The sequence below is a fragment of the Carcharodon carcharias genome, chromosome 8, assembly GCF_017639515.1.
Source record: "Carcharodon carcharias isolate sCarCar2 chromosome 8, sCarCar2.pri, whole genome shotgun sequence".
Lineage (NCBI taxonomy): Eukaryota > Metazoa > Chordata > Chondrichthyes > Lamniformes > Lamnidae > Carcharodon > Carcharodon carcharias.
The window spans coordinates 170,526,709-170,553,848 of NC_054474.1; the positions used below are offsets into that span (position 1 = coordinate 170,526,709).

At 44.2% G+C, this 27,140-nt stretch overlaps 1 long non-coding RNA gene across 1 annotated transcript in view; it reads right to left on the bottom strand.

Moving 5' to 3' along the window:
• Positions 1 to 252: 252 nt before the first annotated feature.
• LOC121281025 overlaps positions 253 to 27,140 on the bottom strand; it is a 28,592-nt gene continuing 1,704 nt past the window's right edge. Inside the window, exon 3 of the long non-coding RNA XR_005943794.1 lies at positions 253 to 304. This is a non-coding gene — a long non-coding RNA (uncharacterized LOC121281025). The remainder of the gene's footprint in view (positions 305 to 27,140) is intronic.

A 27,140-nucleotide genomic window follows, 5' to 3' on the forward strand; every position in this document is an offset into this window, starting at 1 on the left:
CACATTACAGCCACTTTTGAAGTGTATTCACTGTTATACAGTAGGAAATGCAGCATCCAATTTGCGCGCAGCAAGCTCCCACAAACAGCAATGTGTTGATGTTGATTGAGAGATAAATATTCACCTGGACAGGGGGATACCTCCCCAGCTGTTCTTCAGAATAATGCCATAGGATCTTTCATATCCACTCGATAGAGCAGGCAGGGCCCAGGGTTAACATTTCATTTGAAAGACGACACCTCCAACAGTATAGCACTCCTTCAGTACTGCACTGGAGTATCAGCCTAGATTTTGTGTTCAGGTCCTGGAGTGGCAGTATAGGGAAGTAAAAAGGCAAAGCGCAATCATAAAATTAGATATTTAAACATAATTGCTTTTGAGTTACAAATTATGATTTTAGAATTTTTTTCATGCAAGAATAAGCACAATTCGGGCTTTAAGAAAAGAAAAAAAGCCCAGGAGCTTAAAGTTCCCATTTGAAACAAACCTCAAACCTCCAAACCAAACACTATTGGTTTGGAATAGTTTGGTATAAGATTGAGATAGCAATCACAGAAGTTAAGAAGATGCGTGAGTTTCATTTGACGTTCAAGGAGATAGTACGGCCAAAAATGTTGGTTAGACTTGGAGAGACATAAATAAACTGTCTTTAAAGAATTAAAATAAAGATTATTTGTACTTTATACAAATTGATGTTTACCCTACCTCCTCCAAAAAAAAATTCATAGTTCTCAAATGAAATAAATTGGGTTAAAAATTCCTAAAGCTGTTGCCTTGGTTGCATGTGCTATGTTACAATGAGCCTTTTCAACCATATTTCATGTCGTATTTTAAGTGAGTATTGGGTCAATTATTTTCTACTGTCCCTGAAAGTACACAGGCATTGAAACATATAAGATAATTTGTAGATAAATTTGAATCTAGCCACATGTCCGTTGTAAAGTGGATAGTTAACATTCTAATTAGACCTCATGAAAAGGATTCAAACTGTCCCGATTAGATTATGGGAATAAAATTTGATGCAGTATTAAGGCTTTGCCACTAGGTGTCACGTGCACATTTAATAAACGCAAACTCTATGTTTGCAAAGTATGCTAAAGACATCTTGGTGAAAAATATCACAACAATGCCAACCTTTGCTCTGACTCCTTGTAGTAGAATAAGTCAGGTTGAGCAGTTGGTTTTAGAACTGTAAGTTTTCGTCTTTGGCATCAAAACTGAACTTGGGGCTTTCTTGAATTATTTAGTAATGTTAAATGTTAACTGGTGATTTAGCTATAGATTAGATGTATTAATGTAAGATTAGTTCTGATTCCCAAGCAAGGAAACTAATTTTATTACTTTCAATACGTAGACATCCTGATTGAAGTACAAAATGTCCTTTCAGCGTTCTCAGTCATTCTTAGTATGTAATTGTCCTGATTCAAGTAATGAAGCATATTGTCAAAGCTGTATTGCCTTTATCAGAATTCAATTGTACAGTAAGAATTCTTGTTACAAGTAACTATTCTGAGAGTATAAAAAATTTAATTTGTACAAAGGCATTCAAAAAGGTCTTTCGGCAAATGCTGTGCTGCTAAAATCCACAGTCCAGTGCTGATGCATTGGATCCACTTAAATAAGCCAAGAAATTACTGAAAAAGTAGAAGCGAAATACGTTCTGATTGCAGAGCCAAAAGGTTCCAATGATCTTCCAATTTATATGACTTTGCTAAATATCTTTGGTACCAGAATAGTTCATGGGTTTCACAACACAACCAAGGTAAAGATCATTGTAGCGAGATTGTAAATTTGTGTTGGGACAAATTGTTCATTGTTTGGCTATGTAAAATGTGACAATTCCATAATGAACGATATTTGCATTGTTACCTGTGTTTACAAAAGGAGTGATTTTAACCCCATCCGCCACATGGAAATCTACATTTGAAATCAGCCAGCTAACTTCCGTTTCTGATCTCTCACACCAGTCCCACTGTCTTGTATGTTAACCTGCTCTTCTGAGCAGTTGGCAAGGGGAGCTGCCTGAATCTAGTGGAGTCCTTCTTTAAGTATAAAGATTAGGGTCTGATAATGTAATTGGGGCACGACTCTGATGATAACTGGCAGCCTAGGTGGCGAAGCTATTGTGGTTTTCCCATCAGGTGGAAACAGAGGAAAGAGGGTACAGGGCCAGAAGAGATCCCCAACACGTTAAGTTGTTTAAAACATTTTCCACTGCTGCAGAGCCCCACAATCAGTAGGAGTGCTTCCCCAGGCCTTACAAAGTACGTTTTGGCCTCCCCTGGCCTAGTTTCTAGGAAAGATTCCCTTCCTGCTGGCTGGCAGCTGATTAATGGCCAGTTCAGGCAGGCAACAGACAGGGAGCATGCAACAGACAGGGAGCATGCAACAGAGGCCTGGAGATAAAATTGCCAGAGCTTCATGCTACTGTGGTCAGGGGGATTTAGTGAAGCAATCTGTTTGAGGGGGGTAGAACAGCAAGGGCTGCATTCTATGTTGGGCCATCTTCCCCACAGCAGGCTTAGGGTGGCTCTGTTCGCCGCTCTCAGTGAGTCAATCATTGGTCATCTCATAACGAGTATTCGGGTATTGAAAGTCTAATGGTCAGTGAACAAAACTCTGGCATTCCACCTCTGAGATATTTGCTGGTGAATCTCTTGCAGTTGACAGCCCTAAGTGTTATTAATTTGTGCAGCTGCAATCGAGTTCCCAGTGACCATGAGAACACAGCACACAAATGACTATAATTCACGAGCAACCTCCTTCACCCTCAATTGGCTATTCAATATTCCAGCCAAGATTTTTTCACACCAGGATATAAGTAGGTGCAAAAGCAGTTTACCACGTTCATTCTTAAACAGTTATTCCATATTACATCAGGACTTCCAAGGGCCAAGTATACAGCACATTTTACTAATATTGGCTGATGATCCTTTGGATTTCAGCGAGTCAACAACTGCACCTGAGCAGTTTCCCACACATTTTTCAGCTTGATAGGAGCTGCTCCAATTAAAGGTGCAACAGCCTTAATTTAACCTTTGAGGGTTCTGTGCTGCAGAGGCACAGTTGCACCAAGATGACAGAACATTTAATACAGCCGTTAGAATTTACCCAAAATCGATTTGCACTTCTTCACGTTTATTTAGTTCTCAATTACAGCAAAATTTTATCTATTTTTAAAGCTGCAAAAGTTTTAACAGTTCAAACCATAGCTATTTTCTGCAGTTATTTTCTAGTTCAGTTTACAACTAGTTACATATTATATGACAGCAAGTTTAAGAAGACTATACTAATGGGTGCTGTGTCATGACCTGTCGTAAATATTGTTTTAGGCTCATTTAGAGCAACAGTCAATCATTTGCTGCCACATTTAACGAGACCTAAAAAGATTAACTTTGGATAATCCCAACTGTCCAGCCTTTGGTCCACTTTTCACCATGGTATCTCTACAGCTTCTATTTTGCCCAATTACATCCTCACCTCCAGCTTTGATGCTATAATCCCCATCTGCTACTCACCCATGCCTCCATCACCTCTAAACTTGACTATTCCAAAACACTCCTGGCCAGCCTCTCACATTCAACCTTCCATAAACTTGAATCCAAATCTCTGCTATCTGTGTCCTCACTCACACAAAGTCCTGCTCGCCTGTCACCCCCTGTGCTTGCTGACCTTCATGGCTTTTAATGGGGAACCAATACCTTGATCTTTAAAATTTTTATCCTCGTTTTCAAATCACTACCTAGCTCTGTAATCTCCTTCAGGTCTATGTCCTCCAAGATGTCTGTGTTCCCCTAATGCTGGCCTCTTGAGCATCCCTGTTTTTGTTGTTGAAGCATTGGGGGCCATGCCTTCATCTGCACAGGCCTAAAGATCTGAAATACCTTCCCTGAACGTCTCTGCCCCTCTAACTCTCTTTCCTTCTTTAAGACGTGCCTTAAAACTTACCCCTTTGTTCATCTTTTTGGCTATCTATGCCTTAAACAGCTTGATGTCACATTGTTACTTTACAATGCCTCTGTTAAGCATCTTGGACATTTTATTATGTTAAAGATGGTATATAAAGACACATTGTTGTTGCAGCTGCTGTATTCCTTCCATCTGTTTATGAATCATTATAAAAGTCGAATTGGATGACTTGCATATTAAGTCAAGAATAAACTTGATGGTTTTTACCTCAGTGTTCAGTGGACAAAATAAAAGTCTGGCACATATTTTGACATCACTCAGTTAATAATGCAACCTATGACTGCATCATACAGACTAGAGGCTTTCACGTTCAATCCCAGGTAAGAATTGAACAAGGTGAACACAACCGGGACAGCAATAGAGTTTCTATAATTGGCCTCAGCGATTCTGGGCTAGGGAAGTGGGTAAAGCTGGCTTTCCCACTCCTGATTGTTAATCAGTGACCCTAACAAAAAGTGCTTGCGTATGGACAGCAGGTGAGAACAAAATCAGTCTTGGCCGTGATGCTCCCTATGGTTATTAGTACACCTCAACTCACGGCTTGATCCTCTACTTCCCGCACCTTACTTTCCTGGGTGGTTGGCACACGTGATATTTGCAGGTTTAGCATCCCACTGCACACCGCGCCCAATGTAGATGAGGTTGGGCCTCAAAATCAAGGCCACCTCTTCATTGCGGGTACAAGCATTCAGCCAGTGCACTCCGCTAGTGAGCTGCCCAAAAGTCAAAATCACCCCATATGCTAAATGAGTTTTCTCATGCAAAGCTCAGCTACTCTAAACTTTTACCAGTTCAGCTTCTGCCTGAATTCCAAACATCAATTTTGATCAAATGTACAAAACAATTCTCCTCACTGTTATGGCCATTTTGATGCCAAAATATAAAAAACAACCTAAATGTGTTAATCAAAGTAGATTTAAATTGAATTTGGTTTGCATTTTTTAATTAAATGTCATTTTTTTAAAATTTGGTTGTTTTCTTTCAAGTTTTAAATATTTTTTTGGAAGATTCCAGATTCACTCGTGCGAGGTAAATGCAAGGAGGCTTCAGGTACGTGTGTTTAAAGATGCCTATGATACTCTTCTACCTTTAGAACAATGGGCAGAATTTTTCACTTGGCATGCGGGCACACACCCAATACCCTTGAGTGTAAAATAACGCGCCATATTTCAGTTGGTTGGCACGCGCTAAAGTTGGAAGCGCACCCGCCAACAATTAAGAGAGCTATTAAGCCCATTAATGGCGCATTTGACTGGGATCTTTCTCTGCCCATCCGACCTTGGCGGGTGGGCAGATCGGTCAAAGCGGCCTTTGCCTTTTTCAGGCAACCTCATCCAAAGGCGGGATTAAATTAAAAAGTAAATTAAATTAAATTAAAAAGCAATAAAAATGTTCAGACAGAATTTTCACGTTGTATATGTTGAGGTGACTATTTCTGATGTCTGGGCATTTTTTCTCCTGGTTTTTTAAAATCTTTATTTTTTTTTGCACTTAAATTCTTCGGCTCCCTGGGGCAGCTCTCTGCCTGTGGGGGTGCTTTCATTCTGTGTTCCTCAGCACCTCCGCTGACTTCAGTGCTCGCCCTCCTCCCACCCCCAATCCGAGCAGCACCAATCGTATCAGTGCGCACTTCTCGCTGGCTGGTCGCTAATTGGCCAGCCAGCGTGAAATCGCGGTCAGGGACCGAGCGCAGTCAGCGGTCCATTTATCGACTGCTCCCGGGTCCCCTCTGATTGCGCCTGCCCACCAAACTGAAAGTTCAGGCTTACGTTTATCTGACAATCAATAGCCTTAACATGACTTTGTGCTCAAGATCTCAAGTCTTGGATACTTCTTTTGGAACTGTCCTTTATGTTATACTCCTGATAGCCAGCTGGTGAAGGAAGAATCCAAAACCAGTCTTTACTTGGGATTGATTTATTCACAGAGTGAAATATCACAGGTATATATCTCTGGACCTTGTTCAACTCCTGTGTCATTAAATGTCTCTTTATATGTGCTCAAGTAGCTATCCAATCGATGACCTCCACCTGTATGTACTTAACTTCAGTTGATACTGTTAACACATCACAATTTTCATCGTCAATTTCTAGCACAGTGGTTCTCAAACTGCAGTCCACAGACCCCTGGGGACTGCAGAGACCTTCCAGCTGGTCCACGATACAAGGCTAGTGCATGGGTGGGCAATGTTGGTGACCACCCAGGGTGTCATGGTCAAGATTAAGTAACAGCTCCCCCACTGCTCCTGCTCCCACCCTGCTCCTCTAATGCTCTGTCTGTGACCTTGCTCTCTCTGTAATCTTTCTCTCTGCTCCTCCTCCTCCTCTTCTGGTGCAGTCTCTGTGTGCTTGCTGTCTCTGTGCTGCATTGGTTCTTTCTCTGTGCACCTATTAGGAACATAGGAAATAGGAGCAGGAGTGGGCCATACAGCCTGCCAACCCTGTTCCACCATTCAAACAGATGGCTGATCATCTGCCTCTATGCCATTTTCCCCCCCTATCCCCATATCCCATTAATGTCATTAGTATCCAGAAATCCCCTTGCAATGAAGTCCATCATACCATTTGCCGTCCTAATTACTTGCTGCACCTGCATGCTGGCTTTTAGTGACTCATGAACGAGGACACCCAAGTTCCTTTGGACATCAACACTTCCCAACCTCTCACCATTTAAGGAATACTCTACCTTTCTGTTTTTTTCTCCCAAAGTGGATAACTTTGCACTTATTCATGTTATATTCCATCTGCCAGGTTCTTGCCCATTTAGTTAGCCAAATCTCCTTGAAGCCTCCTTGCCTCCTCCTCACAACTCACATTCCCACCTAGTTTTGTGTCATCAGCAAATGTGGAAATATTACATTTGGTTCCCACGTCCAAATCATTTCTGTACATTGTGAACAGCTGTGGCCCAAGCATTGATCCTTGTGGTACCCCACTAGTAACTGCCATCCTGAGAATGACCCGTTTATTCCTACTCTTTAACCAATTTTCAATCCATAGCAGTATATTACCCCCAATCCCATGAGCTCTAATTTTGTTTACCAACCTCCTGTGTGGGACCATATCGAAAGCCTTCTGAAAATCTGAATACACCACATCCACTGGTTCTCCTTTATCTATGCTTTGAGTAACATCCTCAAAAAGCTCCAACAGGTTTGTCAAGCATGATTTCCCTTTCATAAATCCATGTTGACCCTGCCCAATCATATCATCATTTTCTAAATGCCCAGTTATCATATCTTTTATTGTAGATTCTAATATTTTCCCCACTACTGACATCAAACTGACAGGCCTGCAGTCCTCACTTAGTTTTCTTTCTCCCTCCCTTCTTAAATAGTGGCATTACATTTTCTACTTTCCAGTCTGCAAGAACCTTTCCAGAATCTATAGAATTTTGAAAGATAACCACCAATGCATCCACTATCTCTATCGCCATCTCCTTCAACACTCTGGGATGTAGCTCATCTGATCCAGGGGATTTAGCAACTTTCAATCCAATTAATCTTTTGAGTATTTCCTCTTTATTAACACTAATTCCTTTCAGTTCCTCATTTTCATTAGTCCCTTGGTCCCCCATTATTTCTGGGAGATTTTCTGTATTTACAAAGTATTACACAAAGTAATTGTTTAGTTTTTCCGCCATTTCCCTATTCTCCATTATAAATTCTCCTATTCTTTCCATGAACCTTCTCTCTCCATGCTCCCCTAGTGCTCTCTCTAGGCTGCTGCTCTCTCCATGCCCCTGTTCTCTCTGTGCTCTTGTTTACTCCGTTGTCTACTTCCTACATATCTTTGCTCTTATTTACTCCTGTTCTCGTGCTCCTCCTCCAGTGCTTTCTCTGTGCTCTGCTCTCGCTGGGCTCCTGCTCACTCTCACGCTCCTGCCAAGGGTGGATAGGCTCTGCAGTGAGAAACAGGAGCACTCACTTCACTCTTATCTGTAAATAAAGATCTATTATTGTAAAAGCAACATTAAAACAGTCTTTACAAGCAGTATTTTCATCTTATAAATATTATATAGCATTATAATTTAGATGGGGCATGGATAATGACTGATCCATTTGAAAAGGAGTTCTTCAACCAAGAAGTGTGAGAACCACTGTTCAAGCACACACTCTATCCCAGAGTGTCTCCGTTATAACTTGTTTGTATCCATTGTATTTAGGGATGTTTTCCACTTGTTTCTTGCTTTAGTTTGTTTCAACACCTGAGTTTGTGTTTTAATCAGCTGGCTTTTACATTGTGGCCAGTCCTAAGTATCAAGCTGTAAATACAGAACACAATATCCACTCAGCTGCTTTTTGTAGAGGTTATTCCCTGCCAAAAGGATGATGGCTATAAGAGGTGTACGGTCTGTACAGCATGTTTTGTGAGCACCACAACTATAGCAACAAAACTGAGTGCAAACAATAGAGGCAGTGGATGGGAAGCAGTCACAATCTGTAATTATAGAAGCAGCTACAATTTATAATGAAGTACTATCTTAACCCCATACCCACCACACAAACAGCCTTGAGTCCACAAAGATTTATTTGAGCTTGGCATGGGAATCTAAACATCTGGTACTCCTGATATCTGTGCAGGATTTCAGGAAACTAGTCTTTCCAAAACCCTTACCCTTCACTCACAGGGACTGTTCAATGTGCAGTTCATAAATTGAGACTTTCAATTGGATAAAACTAGATTAAATCAAACAGAAATAGTCAATCCTTGGATTGGCTATTATTAAAGTGAAAGATCTTTGTCCGTTTATGGAAAGCTGCTAAAGAAATGTGCTTAGTCTTTCAATTCTTGTTTTATAATATTGTGTCTTTAGCTCTTCCACTGAGATAAACCTACAGACAAAATGATCCCCAGTAGCAGAAGCCGTTTGATGTTTGCATTTCCATTTCATTTTTTGCAAAGTCAATGCAAAATGTTCATTTAAGTTTATTTTTTTCATTATTATTACCTCCGCCTCCCCACCCCCACCCCTCCTACCGACCCCCACCACCAACCCCTCCCACCCCCACCCGCTCTCAAGCCATGCAATATTTTGTTCGGTCTCCCTTTGCTGCTTGATATAACTGGCTCCTAGATGCTTCTCCTGGCTCTGGTGTGCAGTCCTGTTGGCCAGTTTCAAACACTAATACCTTTACACCACCTACCCTTGCTAACATCTGTTCCAATCTCTTTTTTTTTAACCACACTATCTCCACTGCCTCCCTGGGTAGCCCTTCCCACATATTCAACACATTCTCTAAATATATTAAATATAAACTATCTGTGAACGTTTCTCTAAAGTTAAGCTTGTATTCCCTAGTTCTAGGATTTGTGGAAATATCAGATGTACTTTTGAGGTTCAACTTATGTTTACTTAAATATTATCTTCTGTAGACTAAATAATCCCAGAATCTAATACCACTTCTCACAAGTCAGGGAACTTAAACTGGTTAATCATTTTGGTTGCCCTTTGCTGTTGTGGATAAGGTCCATCATTTTCTTAAAGAACTGTAGTTTGTGTGCTGGTCAATGTCAATCTTACCATACAATATCAGGGGTTGGAATTTTCCAGCCCCATTGGCGTCAGGCATTATGGCGGGCTGGGGGGTGGGGGGGAAACGATGACAATATGCCACAAAGGCCAAAAAACGTGAAGCCATTTTGTGATCATCAACTCCTCCGGTCAATGGCGGGTCATATTCCCTGTCACCGCACATCGGGAACCTAATTTCAATACTTTAGCATCTCATTATAAGCCCTGCTCACCAGGATCATCTCCCCCCACGCGGGATCATCTGGGCTCCAACCATGCCAACATGTTTCACAACTGTAAATAAGCGACGTGCATCTGGTGTGTTGCGCTTCACTCGGGACTTTGAGGTTTGTTTGCCTACCTTGCTTCGGGCAGCACTCACTGTCATCAGCGCCAGGCTTCGCAAGGCAGCACCACATCACTTTTAGGGGGTCTCACGACTGATGTGGTACTGCCTACCAGACCCGCCGTAATGGCTGTAGGGCTAGGGCTTGCTTGGGGAAGAGGGAGAAGTGGCCTCAGGCAAGGGAAGAGGCTGCAGAGCGAGGGCTGTGGTGGGGGAAGGGGGGTATCCCGGGGTGTGTGTGGGGGGTTGGGGGGGCACATGTTGATCTGTTCAAGTGGCTTTAAGATGGTGAGGGCTGAGGAGGCAGCCTCCAGAGGAGATGAGGTGAGATGGACATGTGAGGGTACGTGTGTGAGAATGGGTGGTGATGTCCCTTGAGCTGGCAGTGAGTGAGATGCCAGTGAATGTGTGATGGGCTCGTGAGTGTGTGGGTTTAGAGTGATGAGATGGTTTCCATACCCTGGCGGCATGGATGAGATCATTCATCCTCTTTCTGCACTGGATGGCCGACCTCGTGTGTGCAGCATTGGCACTGACCACCTCTGTCCCCACCTCTCACGCTGGAGTGGCGAGGCTGATGGGCCTCCTGCAGCCAGAGTTGGTGGGGGGAGGGTGGGGGTAGGGGAGATCACGGCGAGCCTCCACAGTCTCCAGAAGGTGTCCCAGGGATGTGTCAGTGAATCGGGGGGGGACTGCACTCTTCTTGGCTTTTGGGGCCATGTCTTCACCTGCGCCCTCCTGGGCTGCAAGCATTGAGAAGTGTGCGCGCAGCTGCAGTTTAAATATGGCACCCCGAGTGAGGAAGCAGCGAGGCAATGGTATGGCGGGCAGATCGGAGGCCACCCGCCAGTGAGATGGTGTGTTTCAGTGGCTGCATAATTACCGAAGTGGGAATGGGATGGTACTGTGTGAAAACCCACCATTGTGGCAGGCGGGTAAAACCACATTTTCACGCCCGCTACCACACTTAGTACAAATCTGGGATAGTTCGACCCAGGGGGTCTCATTGTGGCCTCTTACAGGTTGCCTTCTAATACTTCATCCACTGCAGATGTTAGTGTTACCAAATCCACAGTTTCCTGGATCATCCTTATGCCTCTTGAAGATTGGAAAGTAGCAAAGATAAAGCCAACCATCAGACAGTGTTCACATTTTTACTGGTTCCCTGCCTTCTATTCATTTAAATTTCTCAGTGGCCTCTGTATCTAATTTCTATTTCCTTTAATAATTCCACCATTGCCTCTGAAAGTGCAACTTCTGTGCAGGGTAAGGTGTAATTCCAGGGACAACAGAAGAACCACTAAAGACCATGGTCTACTTCATCAGCACAGATTAAAAGGATATTTGCTACCCTTTGGTCATTTGAAGTTAACTCACCTTTGACATCCTCCAATTGCCCACCATTTCCTTTTCTAAACGTTCACTGCAAATATATTTATAGAGGTGTTCGATATTTTAGATTCCCCGCTTTCCTAACCAATTTTAGCTATTTTTTATCTTTGTTTTATTTTTATATTTGTTTCATTTCTCCATAAAATTTGTAGCATTACACTTTATGTCATGATCTTTATTTTTGCCCCCACGTTAGTCCATTGTTGCCCACATGGGGCACCACTTTGAGTTCGGCGTGTGGGTGCAGTCGGTGGGCCCAGGGGGTGACCGGAAAGCGAGCTGCCACCCGTGATCAGACCCCAGCCACAATTCCACACTAGCCGGGCCAAGTAAGGCCCACCCAACGTGAAAGGTAGCTCCCCAGTGGTCAGGAAAGGGGTGGGGGGGGGGAAGCGGGAGTGAGGGGCCTGTTGGCTGGCGGGTCCAACGGAGACCCGGCGGCCAGTTTAAAACCGGCACAGTCAGGCCCCGAAAGGCTGCCGGTGACTGAGACATCTTTGGCGCTGTCAGCAGGAAATTAAAACTTATGGATTCGAACGCAGCTGCCGACGCCAGGCGGGAGGGCAGGTCAGGTGGTCACTCGGCCCCCCCCCCCCACCTTCCTGGTTTTCTGATGAGTGCCTCGCGGTCCTCCTGGAGGAGGGGGCTGCCAGGAGGGGACCCCCCCCACCCTCCCCTTGTCCCCAGGGATGGAAGGAGGAGGCCGCCGCACGTTACAAAGGGAACCTGGGGGGAGGTGGCACCGCTGGTCAGCAGCCATGATGTTATGCGGTGCGCCTGGGTCCAGTGCCACAAGAGGTTTAATGACCTGTGCACTCAGGAAGGGTGGGCACCATGTTGGCATGGATCAGTGTGTTGAAGCGTTAAGGTCTGGCCCTGCCCCTGTGAACCTCAGGGGTGTTAGAGTCTGAGTGCCAACTGGAGCTGGCCAAGGGGGTGAGCCCTGGCTGCTTGGACTGATTGCCTTGCAGCGCGAGGGCCACGACTCAGAAGTGCCCTGCCAAGTGCTCCTCAGCTGGGGTTGGCCAGGCCGCAATGGTGCTACATGTATGGAGTGGGCGAATCAACGCTCCTCTGTCATTTCAGGAGAGGACGACCCATCACAAGATTGAAAGGTTGCAGACTGGCGGAGACCATGGGCTAACCTCCTCATCCTAACCAGATACGAGCAGGACCTCGGTCAACCAGCCACGGAGAGGCGGGGGTGTCAGACGAAGATAAGAGTACAGCGCACAGAGGGGAGAGTTTCAGATGGTGCAAACAGTCTTGTTTAGTCTCATCATTGATGGGAGCCTCAAAACTGGAATCCCCATGGATCACTGAAAGATGATGGCACCATGATGAAGATCTCCATGGTCTCGGCAGGATGCCTGGCATGCACAGTGACAGCGTGATGACTTAAATTAATGACATGTCATTGTTCTCTCTTAGGTTTGCCACCATGCACCCAATCGCAGGATCCTAAAGACCCACCCCTGATGCCAGAGGACAGCCAGGCTCCACATGCACCTGCGTCGCACCCACTCTCTGAACCAGACACCAGCGGAGATACCAGCACCTTGGTGGGCTTCAGATTTTCGGCTAGGGTGTCAGTGCACAGCCTTGAGGGCACTTCACACTCGCTTGAGGTGTCGGTGGAGGCAGAGCGCGCTCAGGACTGCTGGAGGCCAGGACGGTGCTCAGTCGAAGGCAGATAATGAACCTCTGGAGTCATCAATTAGGTGGCAAATTCTGGATGTCCAGCAAGCTGTGCGGGAGGATCTGGTGGGAGATCCATGATGGTTTGCGTACCATGGTCTCCATTATGGAGGAATCCATGTGGAATATTAGCACTGTGTTCACCCTCACGGCTGAGCGCACTGCCTCCTGCATTGTGAGAGTGGTGGCTCTCATGGTGAGACAGCTCCAGGGACAGAATCAGGGCTTCCTGGGGTTGCGCTCGGACATGCAGCCCTCACACAGGCACTGAGTTCAGGTGGTCAGTGTCAGTGAGGGACTTGGATGAGGCGTCCAGCTAGGTGCCCGTCCATCAATGATGAGCAGGGAGGTCCAGAGGGACCTCGCGTTGGTGCACGAGCCGCCTGTCGTCTCTGTGGGCTCCTCTCAGGGCGCTCTGGATGACAGCAGCAGCTCCTCCGCCCCTATGCCAGTGACCATGGCATCTGATGAGGTTGTGGCAACTGGGGAGATGCCAGCAGTGGCAGTGGCCGCTCCCTCCCAGGCGGGGCCAGCACAGGCTCCACTGGCCAGAGGACAACAGCCAAGGCCAACAAGACAGCAGAGTCAGAAGGCTATCTCCAATGCTGGTGCCATTTAGGGGGGAGCACCAGGCGGTTTCACTCACAAATGTAAGTTTAAGACAGCATGAGTACAAGAGGGACAGGTCACAGGTGATCTTCTGCTGTGTAATGTCTTGTTTATTTTAACTGGCCTGGGGTTGAAGACCAGAGAAAGTTCTGTTAATTTGTTTTGACTGTCAACATGAGAAAAATTTTCTTTTGTCGTAATGTAGTGCAGGGTACGCCTGTATGTAATGCTGGATAAGGGTGGCTCGAAAATTTATTACACAGGCACTGAGTGGACTTTGGAGTCAAATGAAAGGGTCATTTCAGACATCTGGGATGGAGACAGCAGCCCTGGTATAAGGTTATTTGGTGCTTATTTGGCAGCCTCGCTGAAGGAGCGTTGGATCAAGATGTCCCTGGTGCCCCTGCCTCCCTGCAGGTTACTGAGGTCTGGCTTCACGCCCTCAGCGTTCTCCTCACTGTGCTCCTCTTCAGACTCACTACTGGGTTCATCATCTGTGGCCTGTGGAGCTGCGTCAAGATCCTTTCCAGTGGGTCCCCCCTTTCCAGTACCAGATTGTGGAGAGCGCAGCATGCAACCACTATCAGTGGCACCCGCTCTGGGGGGGTATTGTAGTGCTCCCCCTGAATGGTCCAGGCGTTGGAAGCAAATCTTCAGAAGACCTATACTTTTCTCTATCAATGCCTTTGAGGAGCCGTGGCTCCTGTTACACTGCTGCTCTGCCTCCGTTCTTGGGTGGTGGAGAGGCGTCATATGCCACCTTTTCAAGCCCTTGTCACCCAGCAGCCGTCCATCCAGCCGGGCTGGAGCACTGGAGAGCCCCGGCACCTGGGAGTGTCTCAGGATGTACACGTCATGGGAGCTGCCAGGGTACCTTGCACAGACCTGAGAATCTGCATCCTGTGGTCACACACTATCTGCAGGTTCATGGAGTGGAATCCCTTCTTGTTAATGAAGGCATCCAACTGACCCTTGCTGGTCACTTGTGTGCAGTGCATTGCACCCTGGATGCAAGGGGAACCCAGCAATTGCTGCAAAACCTCTGGCTCGCTCAGCCTGGCTGGCCTCGTCAATACGGAAATGAATGAAAGTCTATACCCACCTGAACAGAGCGTCGGTCAACAGCCTGACACAGCTGTGGACAGCTGATTGGGACACTCCACACAGATTCCCCTACTGACCCCTGGAAAGAGCCGGATGCATAGAAGTTGAGGGTCACTGTGACCTTCAGAGCCACTGGCATGGGGTGTCCATCCATACAGTTGGAGGCAACCTCAGGGTCAATCATCTGACAGATGGAGGTCACGGTCTCCCTTAAGAATGGAGCCTCCTTCGGCATTGCACCTCAGACATACTGAGGTAGCTCCATCGCCGCCTGTAAACCCTGGCAGCAGAATAGTAGAGTTCTGTGGCCCCCTTCCATCTTTTGGACTACCTGCTGGCCCTGTGCCCCTTATGTCTGCGTCTCTCCTCCCACAGGTCCCTCCCCTAGAAGCTGCATAGGGACACCCGGCCTCCTCTCCCTTCTGCCCCTCTCTCCCTCCTCAGAGGAGGTGCCACCAGCGGAGACACAATCCCCATTACCAGGGTAACAGGAGGCTGTCTGATACCTGGAAGGGTCCACGCGGTCTGAATTCTCCTGGGTCCTTGGAGACACCGAGGAGTCCTGAAGTGAAGCCTGGAAATGCTAACGATGAAGCCCCGAACAGAGATGAAGCTGCCAAGTACCAATAAGTCACCAGCAGCAAACTATCGACCAAACTCCTCATTACACACACTGGCAATGCTGCTGACCCCTTTTTATCCCCGATCGTGGGTGAGGTGAGGTTTTTGAAATTGTCGGTGGGCCGCCTGCCCACTTTGCCCCCGCCACCAGCCCAAAATCGGATAGGGCAACGAAAAGCCGGCGTCAGTTGGCCTTAATTGGCCTCTTACTTAATGGCGGGTGCAGCTCCGGCACCTGCGGGTGTCTGCTGACCGAAATATCGCGAGTGCGCGATGACATCAGGACACTCGCCCAACATCAACACGCGCTATTTTACGCTCAAGCATGTCGGGCTCACGTCCGCAAGCGAGCGAAAAATTCTGCCCATGATCTTTTCCTTCTTTTATCCTCCCTCCCTCTGGTCTTCACCAGTTCTGTTCTCTGCCCACAGTATATCTAGACGTGGTCTACTTCTCTTTTTTGTTTATCCTCTATGCTTCTGGTTTGGTTGGTGTCACGTCACAGACTAATATCCAAATTCTGTTTTTTATGAATGTGGTTAATAATTTAATAATGACCAGATAATCTGTTTTTTTTTGTGTGTGATGTTGATTGAGGGATAGATATTGGCCAGGACACCGGAGATAACTCCCCTGCTCTTCTTCGGAATAGTGCCCTGGGATTTTTTTACATCCGCCTGAGGAGGCAGGTGGGACCTTGGTTTAACACCTCATCCAACAGAGGGCACCCCTGACAGCGCAGTGCTCCCTCTGTATTGCACTGGAGTCAGCCTTGATTTTCTGTGCTCAAGCCCTGGAGTGTGACTTTAACCCAGAACCTTGTGGTTCACGGGCAAAGGGTACTACCAGCTGAGACACAGCTAATATAACAGAGCTGTCCGACCCAGTTTAATTAGCTCACCCCTCATCACCTCAAAGTGTGCCTTTCTAAAGTCGAATGTTTCTGTTGTACTCCTCTCTTTCATCTGAAACTGGCAAGCCATAATACGTTGTGGTCAGTATTGACAAGATGTTCTCTGACCTGCTCTACCATCCATTGGTTGCCGCTATCAGGTCCATTAGCACCCTTGCTGAAGTGAGTTTCTTGGCCAATTGCTCCATGTAACAATCAGTCTGTGACCAGGATTATGGTTTCACTCTTAATGCACCTTTTATAGATTCCCCAATCCATCCCTGGCACAATTGAAGTCACTCAAAAGCAACTGCATCTGTTGTTGTGCATTCTTTCTTTATTTAACTGTAGAAGTCTTGGGCCAATCCCCTTGCTTTCCATGTGGTCCCACAGCTCATTTCCTTCCCCTGATCTATATCATCCGTATCCATAGGGCTTTTACCTATTTCACATGTAGACTAGATTAATTCACCTCCACTCTAATCAAGTTCACTTCCACATAAAAGGAAATAGTCCCTCCCAGGTGTCTTTTCTATGTCAAAAAAAATGTGATCTTTATCCCTGTGCGTTGGCCCAGTCCATGTCATTGTTGAACCACACTTGTGCTGATAATATCAAAGGCTCCAACAAATAACTCCAAGTCTCCCAATGTGTCCCTAAAATATCTAGCTAAATTTTCACCTTCACCTAAGGATTGGTAAATCCAGCAGAGGAGAAGCTTCAGTCACTACCTTGCCCAGCCCCGTTTTAGAAGCTTGATTTTTATTTCATTGATTTGAAGAAATGGAAACCAGATGGGTTCTATTTCTACAAAGGGTGAGTGATCTGCTCCACCAGGTTAACACCGCGGCATCCAAGACAAAAATGTGTTCCTAATTTTCCTGAATAGAGGTAACAGTTTCTTTCAATCCCTAGATTGATATTTTTGTTTATTTTATCAATAACTTCCCAAGTGGTCACGTGTTCGTACTTTTACACATTTATCTGTCTCACCAGTGTTTGCAGTGTTCATGGTAAATAAATCTTTACATTTAAAAACAATGAAGATGTACAGGTGAAGTCTGTCCACATTGTTATGATTTAGAAGGTGACTATGGATATTGATACAATAATGAGGTTTATAAGATTACCATATTTTGGGACTGTATCTTTAAATCTGAGGTGAATGAAGGTTGGGGGGGGGGTCATGTGATCTGTTCTGCTGTCTGCCTGACAGTAAGCTTGGGTGGTTTGATTGTTAGTCACCAAAGGAGGGCTCAGGTTGTTTCATTGAGAAGAAGGTGCAAGATATTTAAGCTTGGAGACAATGGCAGCAATTTCTGAGTATACCATGAGTAGATCCTGAGTCTCCCAGAAAGGTGTTATTGGTTTTGGGTTGTAAACAGCTCTGCTGTCAACTATCAAGTTGAAAGGGAGTTGGGATCAAAAATAGATAAATAGTATGCCGACCTAGATACAAGGTTATTGTGTTTCATGTTGTCATGGGTAGAAGGCAGAGGAAGCCATTTTTGAGATCAAATTACAGGCTTCCCTACAAATCCATGAAAATCACAGACAGAAAGCAGTTGATTTGGGGTAGTAAGCAGCCATCTGAGAGGCAGGGAGCAGGAGATAGAAGCAGCCAGTCCTGCACCTGACGCAAAGAAAATGCTGACTCTATTGTTTACCATGCAGAACTCACACTCAAGATTGAAGAGCCTGAGTTCGTGAGGATTTAAAGGAGGCTGGGAGATATGCCTAGCTTGAGCTAGAGGGAAAGAATCTACAGTGTAACCCTCACAGTGAAATCAGAAGTTATTCAGCTGGGAAAGTAAAAAGGAAACAAGTCACCAGGAGCTGAGAATAATTTTGGACTGGTTCCTGGAAGGTGAAGTGTTCACTTAAGGGACAGTGTAACGTATTACTGTAGCAGAAGATTTTCTGTCCTTTCTAAAAGTAAAATGGGGCATCCCATTTCTGTTGTTTAACGTATATGTTGCCTACAAAAAAGTGTTTAATCAATTGTTATTTTTAGTTATTTGTTACAGTAAAAGTTTAAAAACGTGAAAACTTGTCGGGTATTCTTTCAGCTAATAACTGGAAGTTCAAATCTCTTTTATAAAACATTATCAGTCTCTGCAGATTTCATAACAATATGTTGCTACAAAAGAGATTGTTCAAGAAATGGAAGGCACAGCAGCTACTAAATTTCCACTTGGAAGTTTCAAAAAAATGTGTCAGAAAAACAGAGTTAATGTTTCACGATATAAGTACTATTGACATTTCACAAGAATAACTCTCACAACAATTTTATTTACTCATTTGTGTAAGCAATTCTAATACACGAACATATACCTCAGTTCAGCTCCGCATACAGCTCCGAAACAGACTACCTGCCAATTTACACTTTGAGAATCTCACCTACAATCCTGTATTATCGTTTACACATCACTGGCAATTACAGGTTCAAACATAAGAAGGCGTTTTTTGCTATTTCTTCACTCGCAGAGGTTTACACTGGGTGGGATTTTCCACCCCAAGCTGCTGGAATCATCTGGTCCTACCCAATGCCGCTGAAAGTCAATGGTCTTTTGGCCAGGCTGCCAAATCTCCAGCTGTGGATCCCACCACAACGGGGCCGGAAAATCCCGGCCAGTGTTTACTCCATCTCTTTAAGTGTTGGTACTCATTGTTTTGGTATGTTTCCAAGACTCTATCAATGTTCTTCAGAACTGTTGATGCAAGCAGAAGAGAAGGCCTGGCTGACTCATCCGCCAATAGCCACCTTTGTTGTTGGGAAGTACCAAATCTCTACATTGTTCACCCTTCCCATGATATAACTGAGATTTGAAAATTAGTGGGAGCTCCTGGTTTACTATTCTGTGGTACAACACCTTGTTGTGCTAAGGTAATCACCTCACTATCTAGTGTCAGCTTACCAATTTTAAATTGTAAGGTTCCTTCCAATCACATTTTAGATGCTTCAGGTGTAGTTAGTATGTTTAGTTAACTGCATTGGTTTTGTTCTCTGAATATCGGTAAAGACCATTAAAGAATGAAAGGACAAGTATTTACATAGCACATTATCATGTTCCTCAGCATGTCTCAAAGCACTTCACACACTATCAATTACTTTGAAATACAGTCAATGTAATTATGTCGGTGAAAGTTGCAACCATCCCACCTACAGCAAAGAAATTAAAGTCCGGGTAATCTGTTTTCGATGAGGAAGGAAGGTTGGCTGAGATACCAATAGAGCTCTCTATTCTTCATTCGATAATGTCATGAGATCTTCAGCTTTCAGTTGCAGAAGCAACTGTGGGGGCTTGGATTAATAATCCTTTATCTGATGAATGGCATCCCTAATGCAGCATGAAACAGACAAATCAGCTCTCCCTCACTGCAGTGTCAGTCAAGTTTATGTTCTTAATTCTGAAGTTGGAGTTGAACCTGCAACCTTCTGACTCTGAAGTGAAATGTTACCCAGTGGCTAACGTTCAACCAGGCAACATCAATTCTCATTGCTGGTGGTGCAGTGAAATCAGGTCCCTTGTCCACCCAATTTGCAGCATCTGAATGTTGTACGGTGTGATTTTTGAGGATCAGTGGAAGTAGTAATGCTGACAAATGGAACCCTAAATTCAAATAAGGTCAGATTCTAAGTTTCTAGTAGAAGGATCTGTGACTACTGAAGGAAGTTAAGGATAGCATCAAACTGAAAGAAACAATGTAAAATCGGTGAAGATTAACGCTAAGTCAGACGTTTGGACAATTTTGAGAGCCAGCAAAGAATGACTAAAAGAATAATGGGCAGAATTTTCCGTTTGACATGCAGGGGGTGGGCCCCACACATCCATGCGTAAAATGACAGACGGTGACATCGGGTGAGTGTCCCGGCGTCACTGCGATATTTCCCTGGGCAGGTGCGCGATGAAGTCCGACGTGCGCCCGCCATTAACTAACGGGCCACTTAAGGCCCTTTAGTCTTGCAATCGATGCCGATTTTTCGGCACCCGTGCGATCCTCGGGTTGGCGCACGGGCGCAATGGGCAGGCGGGTAGGAGACATCTGTATTAACCTCATCCACAGGCGGGATAAGAGGGCTCAGTGGGGTCGTGAGTCTGCTCTGTGAAGTATTTATTGGTGAAAGTTTTTCAAACTTGCCTGTGTGATCTGCAGTACTTCAGAACGCCTCCCAGCTGCTTTTTCTGGACTCTTAACCTTCAGGTCAGCGCTCTGCACTGAGGAATCTTTTCTAGGCCTGCAGGTTTCAGGAAGCCTTCCCATAGCCTGGGTCTGGGAGCTGATCTGTCCACTGGAGGCAGCTCCTCTGAGGAGGAAGGGAGGGCTAGAAGTGGGAGGAGGCCAGGAGTGCACATTCAGCCTCCAGGGGAGCCACCTTTGGGAGGACAGGTACAGGCATCTTGTTAACAATTTGCGCATGATCTTAGCCCACTTTAGCCTCATCCGCAGTTGTTTGAGTTAGCGGTGAACTGCAGTTTTTGGGCAGTGGAGATATGAATTTCATTTCACCGGAAGACTACAGTTGGCCTCAACTCCATGTAAAATGGTCCATTATATTATTAAAGACCTATGTAAGATGTGTACCTCCAGTCTCCAAACTTTACTTCTCAGTGCCATCACTATTGGTCACTTGTCAGGCACTGTTTAACTTTGAATTCACTTGCGCCTTTGTCACAATTCGGAGATGGAGTTACACCCTCCTGCCAGTAGTGGTGCTGCAGCACCCCTATCCCACTTCAGTGCCTTTGCTCCATAAATGAAAGGTTTCACTTCATCTGTTCCAGCCTCTTGGTTGTTCTGCTTTACAAATTACTTGAAGCTTGAGAATTAATTATTTTTTTTTTAATGGTCCATTTTCTTCTAATTTTAATTTTAGCCAGTCCTCCATTGGCCCTGGGCTTTGAAAGGTATTCTGGAGACCAGATTAAAGAATCTATGTTAATGTATTCATGTGCTATTGATATTTATCTGCGGTTTAGTTAGCTGACCTCTGTGATGGTAGGGGCTAGTACAATTGGCTTTGGACCTCCAATGGGAAAATTGATTGAGGTTCAAGGTCAAGACTGTAACCAGCACCCCCTGCTGGAAATGTAAGGACAGGATCAGTCTTGACTATGATGGTCCGCAGGGTCAAATGGTCTACAGTCATCATCAAGGTGCCTGCTCGCATAATGGCCATCCATTGCATAATGGTAGAGGTATCAAAGGCACCCGGATCCCGAGTCCTGGAACTATATTCCATCAAGGAGCCCCTGGTGAGGAATCAGAATAACTGAGGAGGAAGATGGCAAGGAAGAAAAGATAAAGAAAGGATTACAGATTTTTAAATTTTTTTTTACAGATTTAACCCTAATTTACGTTTCAGTATCTTGGCAATGCCAGTATTTTACAATGTCTTGCAAAATCAAAGGGTGTCAATTGGGCTGCATAAGTACACAGGACCTGAGCAAACCCATTCATGGTTTTATTTACATTTTGTGAGACAGTCCTGTCTTTTAGCCACAATGACTATGGTAAATAAATTAAAGCAAATAAGCTTGCAAGCAAAGCCTATATTTTCTCAAATTTATTGACTAGGAAAATATATTATTGACAAGGATAATACTTTCTGACTATATGTCTCTTGGTTTGGTTTATCAAAGCTGTCAACAGGGTATTTGTTTTCCGTGATAGAATCTGTTAAGTGGCTGCGTGACATACACTGATTTAGATTTGGGCTGAGATGAGCATTTCCTCTCAGTGAGTACATTGTTACAGCAGGTTAAAGGTTACTGAACTGTGCTTGTAGGCTGTATTTTAAGATTGGTAAGGTAGTCAGTAGGTGTCAGTGGTCATGACTAGGTAATGAAAATTCCTGGTGACAGAAATACTTTCACTGAGAGGTCATTGCAAAGCTCATCTTTGCCTTTTTTTTACACTCCAAATTCTACATTTGAATAGACTAGTGTGTGTTTTGTGTGGGAAGGCTGGAATTAATTTATTGGGTAACATAGCCATCCAACGTAATAGATTTCAAAACAAAAAAAAAAGAACTGGAACGTCTTTGCCATTTGCTCAAAGTTATATTTTAACATATGCAGTTATATTTCTGTCCTAGCTCAATTCCCTTCCCTATGCTAATTATTAAAATACAGGATACAATGATAAAGCTTGAATGTTAAAATTCTAGAGTAAAATCAGAAAATGTTCTAAATCGCACCACAAATTTACACATCCAAGATCCTGACTGATTTCCTATACATTTCCAGCACTTTCTCCATTTATTAAAATCAAAACTGTTGTTGAAACGATTTCTGGATGAATGTTTAAGAACATAATATTAAATCCCACTGCTTGCTACTTTAATAGAGGCATTATCCTGCTAACTTTAAATACATTAGAGCCTCCATCAAATTACCAGAGGAGAAGGCTTTTGTGTTAAGCATTTATCCTCAAACATAGCCAACAGCGATTTCTAACCTATAAGGCTGATAACAGTCTCACAAACCAGCAAGTCACTCTGGCCTAGAAATTATCTAGTGCTGAGCAACCAGCGTGTGACTGAACCAAGTGGCCCAAGGAAATTAGAGCTTAAGCCTCTTCAACATACTCAACATGAGCTAGGGTACTGGTCGCATCTCTGTTGGCACCAAAGCATTCCTGCTTCTCTTTGCTCCACAAAAAGGGATTTAAAAAAATAAAATCGCTTATCTTTTATTGGTGGTCAAGGGGCTGCTGAAGATTCCTGAATTGTGCAGGCCCAATACTTGCCTCATTCTTCATCAACAAAGTTTAAAAAGAGGTCCTTTAACAGGTCTTAGGACTATAATTTATATATCCAAAGGACCTAATGCGTGTTTTGAGCATCCATCAGGCTTGCCCAGAAAAAAAACAGCCTACAATTTTAGCAGTGGGACCGATATCTGCAGATTCGCTGCAGACCATACCACTGTTGTTACCCCTGCATTTTTTGTTAGTGAACTACTTTCTTTCTTTCAGCTGATAGCCATCTCATAAGGTTCATTTTATAAATGAGCGCTCCTGGCAGGGAGCCTCACCCGACAGGACCACATGTTAGAAATTGTAGATGTGTTCTCTACAATTTTTCATCCATGGATATTCCTTTGCTGTTCTTCCTGTATTTCAGTAACCAGAACAGACCATAGTTTACAAGTTGTAGCCTGACCAGACAGATTACACCCCAGTCACCATCTTAAATATTCACTCCTTCCACCACCAGTGCACCATGACAGCAATACATACCATCTTCGAGATGCACTGCAGCAACTTGTCAAGCTTTCTTTGACAGCACCTTCCAAAGCTGTAACTTCTACCACCTAAAAGGACAAGAGCAGCAGGCACATGGGAAGAACTTTAAATTTCCCTCCAAGTCATACAATAAAAATCTGACTTGGAACTATATTGCATCCCTTCACTGTTGCTGCATCAAAATCCTGGAACTATCTCTCACACAGCACTGTAATGTGTATCTACACCAGATCGACTGCCACCAGCACCTTTTCAAAGGCAATTAATGCTGGCCTTCCCAATGATGCTCACATCTAATGAACTAATATAGAAAGAAAGACAACCAGCATCCTATTTGACCTCGAGTTGAACTTTTAACTCCATTTCCTCTCCATCAGAAAGATCGCATACTCCCATATCTGTAACATTGCCAACATCCATACCTGGAATTTTGCCTACCTCTGTCCCTACCTCAGCGATTCTGCTGTTGAAAACCTCATCCGTGCACTTGTCATCTTCAAACCCGATTGTTCCTCTGCCGTTCTGACCTGCTCCATCGTAAACATAAGCTCATCGAAAACTCTGCTGCTTTGTCCTATCCTGCATCATCCCGCTAACCCATCACCCTGTTCCGACCTAATGGTTCTTGATTATCCAACATATGAAATTTAAAAGTCTCTTGTTTAATGTTAAAATGTAATAGTAATGTTAATATGTTGTTTAGGTCCCTCCATGTCCTTGCCCTTCCCTATCTCTGTAATCTTTTATAGCTCAACACCCAGCCTGATGAACCCTGACTTTGACCTTTTATTCCACATTCCTTCAGCCATCATTAGCAGCTATCTATTGCTAAGTCTGATGCATTGGCATTCCTTCCCTACACTCTTCTGCCTACCTACCCTAATGACCCATGTTAGAACCCAGCAATTTTAAGAAGCTTTTGGCCATCCTTCTTTGTATCTCATTCTTTAACTCAGTATCCATTCTGACTTTGTCCCTGTGCAATACTTTGACATTTATTTATGTTAAAGGGGTTATATAAATACAAATTGTTGTTGGTCTTCTCAAAAACATGTCTCTATTTTAACTTGCAATGTGCTGCTTCTTGCGCTTACACAAAACAAATTTCAACGACCATAATTTTGCCCACTTGCAATTTTGTTCTGCATTCTTGTAGTTCATCAGATATTGCATTAAACTTGTTTGCCCTAACCCTCGACTGGTTATCATTCAGGAACCTGATCAATTTGCATGGTATTACTGAATCTAGGTAATTAGAAACAGCAGGCACCCCAGAACTCATCCCTGGGGGACCCTGCTTAACATGTCTTCCAATCTACCATTGCTCTGCCACTGAGGACCTACTGAAATTTGGATGTTCCTAACAATGAGACTTTCTCAAATGGCAAACACTACAAGTATGTTATAACCTTGAACATACTGCCAACCATCTGCTATTCTCTGCCCATCCAGGGAAACCTACTGAATTGATACATCTCCTATCATTTCGGGTACTTCCACAAAAATATTGTGACCCAGCGGTACAATATGTACTTCTTTCTGATTCAAAATGAACAAAATATTCAAAGCCCATACTGTATGAATATACTAAAAAAATAATTTCATAATTAGCATGTTCCAAAAAAAACCTAAAGCCCTGGGAGCCTTCTTTGCCCCATATGCAGTAGCATCCTATAATGAAATTCCACACTTACCTTGATTTTGAATCAGCAGTCACAGTTGGGGAACTACAGTTCCTGCTGGGTTCGGGACTTCTGCGCATGTGCCGGCCAGGAAAGGGCTGCATGTGGGCAGTTAGTGGTTTTTATGGTCTTTAGGCTGTGAACCAGCGCAAAAGGAAAATAAGTGAAACGGCATGAAACTGCAAGTCAGGTGACCTGAACCGGAGCACCATTCCAGAGGAGGGTTCCCAGGGAGCAGGACATGGGGAGGGGGACAGGGCGAGGCTCGCAAGTAAAGACGAAGGCCCCAAACCAGGGAGTTGGACCAGAACGAGGGCCCAGAAGAAAGCCCCAGGCAGGGACAAAGACGGTGATCAGAGATAGATCCCATCGAGTCAAGATAAATGACGGGAGCAGAGAAAAAGGCTCCGAGTTAAAGAAAGAGCTGGGGGCAGCTGGCTTGAAGAGAAGTGGGCTGACAAGAGAAGCCCTGAAGATCCGAGAGGGCAGCCTAAGGTCGGTGACCCCAAGCTATGGGCAGTAGGGGCAAAGGTACCCCTTTGGAGCAGTGGTGTTCTGCTTGGCACAGCCGAAGATCTGAAAGTGTGCTTGGAAGGTGAAGCACGAGTGTACTCAGAAACCAAGGGGAAAGGAATCTCGGAAGGCAAGGTTGAAACCCTGGAGGTGGATCCTTGTTGAAGCCGTCCGAGTGGAAGTGATGTTTTGCGAAAATTCCAAGGCCAGTCCTTCAAATGTGGAGATTGGAAACCCTCGTGAGAAAGACAAAGTTTCCAAGACACTGGTTGGCTCACAGTGTGATAAACGTCTGAGTGGATTGTCCAGAAATCCATGGAATTGACTTTGTTCGTATCTGTCATTTACTTTGGAGTGTGGTGTATTTAGCCATTTGCCTGTTAATTCACATGTACCTTGAATATTGGTGTACAAGATAAATATTGTAAATTGTTTTATCTTTCTGAATTTATATGTGTCTGTAGAGATATTGCTGGGGTAAAGGAGTAGTGAATATTTGAATCATCTTCTCGTGTTTGTATTGAGATGTTTTCCAACATTTTGTCTGGTGTAATATAGTTAATTTCTCTAGTTTAATAAATGATTTATTCTCTGTATTAAAAGTTCATCAGCAGACTCCTGTGAATTTGTTCAGTAGCTTTACTCCATGGTTTCTAAAAAAAAACAATAGGATCTATCAAGCCAGGTTTCACCCTGGGATCTGACTTATCCAGTATTAACATCAGCTGGGATCATAACAATCCCCTGAAGGATCCCAACATGAAATGTAATATTTTCATGTGGCACATGTTCTGTTACTTCTATTTAGTTACAAGCACATTTTATAACTTGTCACATTACTATCCTTTGTGCAGCAAATCTCTTAAAATGAGGGCACATTAAGCATGAGAAAAGGCTATTTGTCCCAGCCAGACTGCTTCATTTTAGTTGAATACAACTGCACTTTCCTGCAACTATGAATTATACAAAGATGTTTCCTGCACCAATAATCTCATCAAGGTCTTTGTCCAAAATAACCATGCCTTGGTCACCCTCAGGCTTGACTTCCCAACATCTTGATGGATGGCCTACTGTCTTCAAACACCAAAGGCTGAAAATCCACTGTCTGTGTACTATCCAATATGAGGTACTTGTCTGATAGTATCTGAGTCCTTGCTGCTTTCCATTTGTTTCCTACTGCCAAAATAATGGTTTCAAAGTCCTCATTCTCATTTAAAAACCCTTCCATGGCTTCACTGCAATCTACCTTCTCCAACCCAATGTTTCAGCTCACAACTGCTGCTCTTCAGGAGGCTAGACTGCAATGTATTTCACCCCATTAACCATAACTCTGTCATCGATGGAAAAGCCTTTAAGCATTACAGCAGAGCATTATTCTGTCATTCCCTTCCTAAGCTTTCTGCCTTGCTCAACCTCCCAGATCTTAAAAAGCTTCAACACCTTATTTTCAATCACATCTTTGGTCACCTCTCCTAAGATCATCTTGGCAGTCAATCCACCCCCTTTGTGAAGTGCTTTAGGACATTTCATAAGTTTAAGTTCTTATTAC